Here is a 10,021-nt window from a genome sequence, read left to right on the forward strand (position 1 = left end):
ACACAACCATGTTGCTAAAATTGAAAATAATAAAAATAACTGAACAAAAATAACTAAACACAATGGGTTGCCTCCCACAAGCGCAATTGTTTAACTTTGTTATGCTCGATGTCCTTCTTGCTTCCTTAATTCAATGAATAATGAGGGAGGTCCAATGAGATGTCTACCAAGGAGGAGACATTTGCATCCTCATGGAACAACTTTAATCTATGCCCATTCACTTTGAAAACCTTATTTGCATCGAGACTTTTGATCTCAACTACACCATAAGGAAACACATTAGTAACAACAAATGGACCCATCCACCAAGAACGCAACTTACCTGGCATGAGTTGGAGTCAAGAATTATATAATAACACCTTTTGACCAACCATAAATTGTTTCCATAAAAGCAAATTATCATGAAACAACTTGGTCTTATCCTTGTAGATTCTCGAATTCTCATACGCTTCTAACCGCAACTCCTCCAATTCTTGCAATTGGAGCTTTCTTGCCTTGCCAGATTCTTCTATGTCCATATTGCAACGTTTGATTGCCCAATATGCCTTATGCTCGATTTCAACTGGTAAATGACAAGATTTGCCAAAAACTAACCTATAAGGAGACATCCCTATTGGTGTTTTGTATGCAGTTCGGTATGCCCAAAGTGCGTCATCTAGACGTAGGCTCTAATCCTTTCTACCTAGATTCACCATCTTCTCTAAAATGAACTTGACCTCTCGATTGGAAACCTCAGATTGTCCATTTGTCTGGGGGTGATAGGCAGTGGCGACTCGGTGATGCACCCCATACTTTTTCAGCAAGGCTTCAACGACTCTATTGTAGAAGTGGGTCACTTGATCACTTATGATGGCTCAAGGAATACAAAACCTACTGAAAATGTTAGATTTGATAAAACCTACAACACACTTAGAATCATCAGTTTTGGTGGCTTTTGCTTTAACCCATTTTTAGACATAATCAACTGCCAAAAGTATGTAAGCAAAACCACAAGAGGAAGTAAAAGGTCCCATAAAATCAATACCCCAAACATAAATAATTTCACAAATAAGAATGGGAGTTTGGGACATCTCATTTCTACGAGACAATGCACCTGTTCGTTGGCATCTTTCACAATTTTTATAGAATAGGTATGCACCTTTAAATAAGGTTTCCCAATACAACCCACTATCTAAGACCTTCCTAGCAGTTCTTTTTGGCCCAAAATGGCCACCACAAGCATAATTATGACAAAAATTTAAAATCGACATATGTTCACTTTCAGGGATATATCTCATAATCACTTGATTAAAGCAAAATTTCCACAAATAAGGTTCATCCCAAACATAATATTTTGCCTCATACCTAATTTTATCCTTCATCGACTTGCTAAGATAGCTAGGCAAAATTCTAGTAACTAAGTAATTCACGATATCAGCATACCAAGGGACCATACCTTTTATTTGGAACAGTTGCTCATCAGGAAAAAGCTCAGAGATGGGTGAGGAGTCTTCATCTTTTACCAACCTGCTTAGATGATCCGCCACCAAATTTTCAGCTCCCCTTCGCTCCTTGATCTCTAAATTGAACTCTTGGAGCAAAAGTATCCACTTTATCAGCCTCAGCTTTGACTCCTTTTTCGCCAATAAGTATTTCAAAGCAGCATGATCAGAAAACACAATCACTTTAGAGCCAAGCAAATATGAGTGAAATTTAGCTAAAGCAAACACAATTGCTAATAGCTCCTTTTCGGTGGTTGTGTACGTGCATTGTGCAGCATTCAACGTCCTCGAGGCATAGAAAATAACATGACTCTTCCTATCAATCCGCTGACCTAGAACAGCTCCCACAGCATAATTACTCGCATTGCTCATGATTTCAAAGGGCAAGTTCCAGTCAGGTGGTTGAATAATGGGTGCAATCGTCAGCAAATTCTTGAGCTTATCAAATTCTTCCTTGCATTCATCCCCAAAGTCGAAAGGCACATCTTTTTGAAGCAATTCAAACAATGGCAGGGCAATTTTTTAAAGGTCCCTAACAAACCTACGATAAAAACCTGCATGTCCAAGAAAAGCACGCACTTTCCTAATATTTGTAGGGTAAGGTAAGCTCACAATCAAATCAACCTTTGCCTTATCGACCTCTATTCCTCTAGTAGAAATAACATGTCCCAACACAATGCCTTCCTTCACCATAAAGTGGCATTTTTCATAATTCAAAACTAAATTAGTTTCAACACATCTATCCAAAATTTTACTCAAATTATCTAAGCAATCATCAAATGAATCACCATAGACAATAAAGTCATCCATGAACACTTCAATGCACTTCTCAATAAAGTCAGAAAATATACTAATCATGCACCTTTGAAAAGTACCTGGAGCGTTGCACAGACCAAAAGGCATCCGTCTATAGGCGAAAGTGCCAAATGGGCAAGTAAACATCGTCTTCTCTTGGTCCTCTTGAGCAATCATGATTTGATAGTAACCTGAAAATCCATTGAGAAAACAAAAGAATGCCTTGCCAGCTAACCTTTCTAACATTTGATCTATGAAGGGTAAGGGGAAATGGTCTTTTCTAGTGGCTAAATTAAGTTTCCGAAAATCAATCACCATATGCCAGCCACTTTGTACCCTCATTGGGACCAGTTCATTATTTTGATTTCTTACCACAGTGATCCCAGTTTTCTTGGGTACAACATGTATTGGACTTACCCACTTACTATCCGAAATCGGATAGATTATCCCTTCATCTAATAACTTAAGAATTTCTTTCATTACCACTTCCTTCATCGCCGGGTTGAGCTTCCTTTGCGATTCTCTGACTGGTTTGACACCATCTTCCAAAAGAATTATTTTCATGCAAATTGATGGGTTGAGTCCTTTTATATCGGCTAAGGTCCAACCAATTGCCGCCTTGTGCTCTTTCAGAACCTTGATGAGTCGTGCCTCTTGATCATCAGTCAACCCTTTTGCAATGATCACTGGCATTGTTTCTTCATCACCCAAGTAGGCATACTTAAGGTGATCTGGCAAGGTCTTCAACTCTAACTTCGGGACCTGCAAAACAGAAGGCAACAATTTCTTATGAGAAAACGATGATGGAATATTAGAATTTTCCAACCTTGACTCCAATATTGGCTCCGAAGCTTCACAAGATGCATCTAGCTCTTCCTTCATATCCAATTGTGCACTCAATTCTAACTCCTCATTCATATCTTCTTCCCAAAAAAATTTCCTGCACAATTGAATCAACAATGTCAACTGAACAAATCGAATGACATTCATTGGGGTACTTCATTGCTTAAAAAATATTAAATTTAACAATCTCTCCGTCAAATTTGACGGAGAAGGTACCCTCATCCACATCTATTTTGGTTTTGGCTATTTTCATAAATGGCCTACCTAATAGAAGTGGAGCTGAACTCGTGATAGTGTCTTCCTCCATTTTCAAGATGTAAAAGTCAACTGGAAATATTAGGTCATTAACCTGCACCAAAACATCTTCAACAATCCCTTCAGAGTAAGCGTTAGAATGGTCAGCTAATTGAATGACTACCCTAGTTTCCATTAATGGACCCAAATTCAAAGCACAATAGATTGAGTATGGCATGACATTGATAGATGCACCTAAATCTAGCATGGCACGCTCAATTCTTTTCTTGCCAATCACGTAAGGTAAAGTAAAAATACCTGGATCAACACGCTTTTTTGGCAGGGTTCTCTTGATGATAGATGACACATTCTCCCCAAACCTTACCTTCTCATCACCTCTCAGCTTCCTTTTGTTAGTGCACAACTCCTTCAGAAATTTTGCGTATTTCGGGATCTACTTGACGGCATCTAACAAAGGAATATTTATCTCCACCTTCCTAAAGGTCTCCAAAACTTCTTGCTCATACTCTTCTTTCTTAGATTTTTCCAACCTACTAGGAAAAGGTGGAACAATGGCATTAGAAATCTTAGGTAAAAGGGGATCAGGTTTTACCTTATAGGAACTCTCAGGTGGTTCTTGTCCTTCCTCCTCTTTCTGCTCTTTATCCACTTTCTTTGGTGAAGTAGGTTGTGACTGCAATTCCTTTCCACTTCTCAGCACCACTGCACTCGCATTCTCCTTGGGATTGACCACCATCAGTGATGGTAGTTTTCCAGAGTTTTGGGCCTCCAACTTGCTAATAGAAGTAGCAAGTTGACTGATTTGGTTCCCTAAGTTCTGGATGCTAGCCCTTGTTTCCTATTGGAATTGTTGAGTGTTAGTCGCTAGAGCCTTAACTATCTCATCTAAAGACATACCTGAACTTGAGGGTTGAATTTGGGCTTGGGTAGGTGTTGGAATTTGTCTGTTGAAAGCTTGAGGCTGGAATCTCTGTGGCCCTCCTTGACTTCCATAGCTCAGATTGGGATGATCCCTCCACCCAGAATTGTAATAGTTAGAATAGGGATCATATTTGCATTGTGGTTGGCCAGGAAATCCTCCTACGGCATTGACTTGTTGCATTGAACTATCTTGCAATGATGGGCACATATCCATAGGATGCCCAGGAATCGAGCATATGCCACAAGCCTTAGCCGCTTGTAATTGCCCTACGACCAATTGACGAACCAAAGTAGTTAGATCAGAAATCTGACTTTCTAGATTAAAATGGCTTACCTCATTAACACGTTTGTTAGCTCCATCTGTTCTTGCTCCAAATTGTTGGGAGTTTTCGGCCATGTTGGAAATCAATTCTTGAGCTGCCTCAGGTGTTTTGTTGACTAAGGCTCCTCCACTAGCTGCATCTACCATACTCCTATCCATAAATTTGAGTCCTTCATAGAAGTATTGGATTAAGAGCTGCTCGGGTATTTGGTGGTGTGGACAGCTAGCACAGAGTTGTTTAAACCTTTCCCAATACTCATATAGTGTCTCACCACTAAACTGCCGTACCCCACAAATCTCTTTTCTAATATTTGTAGCTCATGATGCAGGGAAATATTTATCTAAAAACATCCTATTCATCTCATCCCATGTACGTATTGAACTAGGAGGAAGAATATATAACCAGTCCTTTGCTTTATCTCGTAAAGTAAAAGGAAAAGCTATCAGTTTTACTTAATCCTTAGTCATACCTAATTGTTTCATGCTTGAATCGATGACATGGAACTCTTTAAGATGCTTATGAGGGTCCTCACCTAGAAAGCCGTGAAAAACAGGAAGCAATTGAATCAAACCCGATTTAAGTTCAAAAGCTACCTCGAGAGTGGGATATATTATGCACAAAGGTTGTTGATTCATCATTGGTGCAACTAACTCCCTTAGCGTTCTTTCTCTATCAGCCATCCTTTCTTCCTCTTCAAAAATGGGTCTATCACAAGTTGGCAAGTCAATATCAGAATTCACCAAAGGACGTGAACGGTCCTTCCTTTGCTTCACCTCCTTTCTCAAACGACGGGTTGTCTTCTCAATTTCAGGGTCATATTCTACTTCACCTTTTTGAGAAGCACGAGTCATAAAACAAAAGAGGTTAACACAAACAGAAGGCACGAAGCTAAGAAATTAAAATAGCTCATCGGCAACGGTGCCAAAATTTTGGCGGGTTGTCGAAGCCCTCAAAATTAATGCTAGTCCCACCTTACAATAAATTTGTAGTAACAGTGGTACCAGGTCGAATCCCACAGGGAGCTAGTAAGTAATTTCTTAGCCGAATGCACAATTTAAAGAGTCAGAAATTTGAATAATTAAAATTCTAAAATAACAAAAGAGCAATTAACAATTATTAAGGAAAATTCAGTCTTACCGAATTCTGATCCAAGGGTTTGAATTGGTCATCGATCATAGGTAAACCTCAACAGTCTTGCAATTCAAGTATTTAGCCTTTGGATTTATTAGGATAGCCATAATAAATCTCGTGTTTTCCTAAATTAGTTGACCAAACCCAGCATTCAATCAACACTTACCATTAACCGACTGGGTACGATAGCGTATCATATCAATTAATGGTAGCAATAACCTCTGTGAAAACAGATAAACCAAAATAACAATAATTGGGATAGCTGCAATTGACCCATGAACAATTGACCCATAAAGATATTAACCTAATTGCTACTTATACCACTATTCGTGACAATTACGGATCATCGAATCATGGATAACAGTAGAAAGATCAATATTAATTAATTTGTCAGACTAATCAACATTAACTTCCATAAAAAATATGCACAAAAATCAACAAATACTTGAATTAAAAGCAAGAATTCAAATTAAACACAACCTCACGATGACACAATTGAATCTAAAATCCCCCTTGAATCAGAAAAGAAAAGTTCAGCCGCTCATGGTTGTCGACTCCTTCTTGCTTTGCTTCCCAGATGGATGGACTAATCTTCTGATTGATCGAGTGGCTGAAGCTAGTCCGCCCCCCGTTTATATAGCTTTAAGGAGATGGCTGTTTTCCAACTCCCTTTAGGAGATTATCCTAAAAAATAGAAAGTCCAAATTGGTTTTGATCTAATCCTATCCTATCTCTTATCTAGTAATCTCAATCCTCTTATCATTCTAGAATTACATTTGAAATTTAAATCTAATAGGACTCTTCATTCTTGAATTCGAATTGGGCTTCTTTAATAATTTGGGCTGCTACAAGGCGTTTCTGCGAATTGGGCTTCAGTTGTGAACTGGGCTTTACTGCGAATTTGTTTCAACTTCGGGCCCGATTTTGACCTTGATGCAGATCGAATCTGTCAAAACCCAAAACATGAGAGTTGTGGAGTCCTTCCTTATCCTTCTAGTGCATCTTGAATCATCCCAATCGTAGTCCGAATTTGAGAGTTATGCCCAGATTACTGAATGATTCCAAAATTGTGCAAAATCATCCGATTAGCCTTGTTTTCCTCATGTCGCCTTCTGGCTTGCCCTGAATCGAAATAACAGAGTAATGAGTCCAATTAAGTGTTAATTTAGTATAAAAGAATGAATATTTGGGGACAAAAATATAATAATTTTTATTCACATCAATGGGTTAGATGGGTTGGGATAACACTCAACCCAAACCGAACCCAACCCAACCCGCCCAATTGCCACCTCTATGTGTCTTCAAAGTAAGTGCCCAACTATTTCACCAACCCTTGCATGGTGGCATGTGTTGAAGAGGTGCTACCATGACTACATTCTTGTGTCACTGAATAGGCAATTTTTTTCCTATTTTTGGTAGGAAGCAGGTGAGTTTATCCTTCCTTTGAACACCATTCCACCAAGACTTCATGAAGATTTTAGATCTCAATGGCGTTTAGGCCCTCCAGATGATGTTTTAGTTTACCCTTTGTTGAGAGGACAGTGCATGGTTGATTTTCAATGAAGAACTTGTAGCCCGAACTGAGAGTGTAAATGCCTTTCTTGTTTTTTCAATAGTAAGGTGTCCTTAGAAAGGTGAGTAGATAATAATGTTTGGGAAATATGAGGAATTCAATCTTCTTGGAAGATCATATTGAGTCTGTGTTGATCCCAAAGACCCTGGTTGTTATTGAGCTCTACCACATGATAGAAAGGCAGCAAGAGCACTGAACACATAGAACATCTCCTATTGGGATGAACTGGAGATCTTGATATCAAACACATAGAACACTTCATTACTCCCACTTTGCTTACAACATTAACCAAGTCTATAGACTCTAGTTGCTTAGTTTGTCTACCCGTAATAAGCTCTAATAACATGAGGCCATAGCTGTAGACATCAATTTGTCCAATTGTTTTCTATTGTATCCATGTTTTACAATCAAATAATAGAAATTCTTTAAGCGATTTTCATTAACTAAACTAGCACCAAAAGTAACCATATACATTTAAAATGCATGTATATGATATGTTATGTTTGTGCCTTGAATTCTTTGTGGTGACCCGCTTCATGAATCCGCTCCGAATTAATTTGAAAAAAATCCGAAGGCAAAATTTCATAGTGGTTTGTGGTGGATGCATAAGCCCGTAGCCCACCACAAATCACCCGTGGCGGTATGGACCTAACCCATATTCATCTTATAGGTCTGAACCGAATACAAAGTCATGTATTTTTTGGTGATTTTCTCTCTTGTATACAGAAGGCGGAGTCTTGAGTGATATTGGGTGTATTTTGGGGCTTAGGGTTTTCTGTGAGAGCACAACTCTATATTTCTTCTCCATTACCTACTACATAGTGGATTTCTATTCCTCCACGTAAATTTGTGTGTTCTCTGTGTTTGTTTTCTCTTTATCTCAATTTTATTTTCATTTGAGTGCCATTTCGAATATGTTTTCTTGGGTTTTTGCAAAAAATTGATATCGAAGCCCTATTTTTCGTTTGGCACTTATAATGTCATCAATGAAGTTTGATATTGAGAAGTTCGATGGTAGCATCAGTTTCAATATTTGAAAAGTCGAGATACATGCCATTTAAGGTCAAGAAGGACTACACAAAGCTCTGTACGGGAAGGAGAAGAAACCTGTAACTATGAGTGGTGAAGAATGGGAGGAGTTATATTTTAAAGCCCTAATCACAATTCGGTTACTGCTATCAAAGAAAGTTCTGCGGGAAGTCGTTCATGAGAAGACCGTTGCGGGTTTGTGGCGATAGTTGGAGTCTCTATACTTGTCAAAATCTCTTACTAGTAAGCTCTACTTGAAGCAATGATTGTTCCTATTTCGGATGGTTGAAGGTACACCCATAAAATCTAATATTGATGAATTTAACTCTATTATCATGGACCTGCAAAATATTGATGTTAAGCTTGAATATGAAGACAAAGCCTTTTTGTTACTCTGTTCCTTACCACCCTCATATAAATCTTTTAGAGAGTTTCTCATTTATGGAAGAGACACCATTAGTACAGAGGATGTCAAAAAGGCATTACTCTTTAAAGAGGTGATTGATAAAGACTTGACTATTTGTTTGCAAGACTCAGGATTGTTTGCAAGAGGGAGGTCTAAGGATAAGGGCTCAAATGGTAAATCAAAGTCTAGGTCAAAATCTAGACATAAGAACTTGACCTGTAACTATTGTCACAAGAAATGGCACATTAAGTCAGAATGTTATAAGTTGGAAAATAAAAATCAGAATGAGGAAAAGAAAAAGAATAACTCTGTAGAGGCTAGTGTGGCTGAGTATGAGAATGTGGATGTTTTCTTAGTGACAGATGATAGAACTAGATCCAAGGATGAACAGATTCCGGATTCAGGTTGTTCCTACCATATGTGTCCCAATAGGGACTAGTTCTCCACCTATGAATCTATTAATGGTGGAGTTGTATTGATGGGTAATAATGCTTCTTGTAAAACTATGGGAAAATGAACAATTCGAATTAGAATGTGATAGCTATAATTATATAACCCTAGAAAGTGCACTAGTTATCAAGTAGTATAAAGATATCGTTCCCACGAGGATTTAACAAAATAAGTATTAGAAATAAAGCTTCCCTCAATTAGTTGGATAACCGAATTTTGGATCTAATGATAGGAACTACAGAAAATTAAAGATAGGAAAAAGAGAAGAGATAAAAACAATGGCAATCAATGACTGAAATTGCAATGATTTAACTGAAAGTGCCAGGACTATTGGTCCACCTAACATTTCCAATGAATATCAATTTATTAAACTAACCAAGATAATTTATTATTTTCATAAGCTAAAGTTTTTACTAATTTATTTAATATTCCCTTCCAGGATATATCAAACATGTTTCTATCAAGTAACCCTTCGATTCCTCGATTAGAGTTCTCGAGATAGAAAGTGCATTAAGTTCTATGAAAAACCTATATCATCAGATGAATCATGTATATATATTCCTATATACCATTCAATTCACACTATGAATTATTTAGTCTATTATATGAATTCCCCTTCCGGTTCATTTACATAAACCAAATCAACTAAGAGGTGGCCAAGCTCTTAATTGCATTACGCATAATAACTCATAGACAATATGAAAATAAAAATAGCTTGGCTGAATTAAATAAAAATCAATCCATGGCCGTGGTTAGGCTTTCCATAGCCCTAAATACAAATAAATTAGTTCATGATAAAGGAAATTAAACAAAC

The 10,021-nt window shown here is 37.8% G+C and overlaps 1 pseudogene; it reads right to left on the minus strand.

Moving 5' to 3' along the window:
• Window positions 1-338: 338 nt before the first annotated feature.
• Window positions 339-4,764, minus strand: LOC148872519 (uncharacterized; annotated as a pseudogene).
• Between the last annotated feature and the right edge of the window lie 5,257 nt (window positions 4,765-10,021).

The sequence above is a fragment of the Nelumbo lutea genome, chromosome 2, assembly GCF_056320005.1.
Source record: "Nelumbo lutea isolate HS-2025 chromosome 2, American lotus-T2T, whole genome shotgun sequence".
NCBI classification, from domain to species: domain Eukaryota; kingdom Viridiplantae; phylum Streptophyta; class Magnoliopsida; order Proteales; family Nelumbonaceae; genus Nelumbo; species Nelumbo lutea.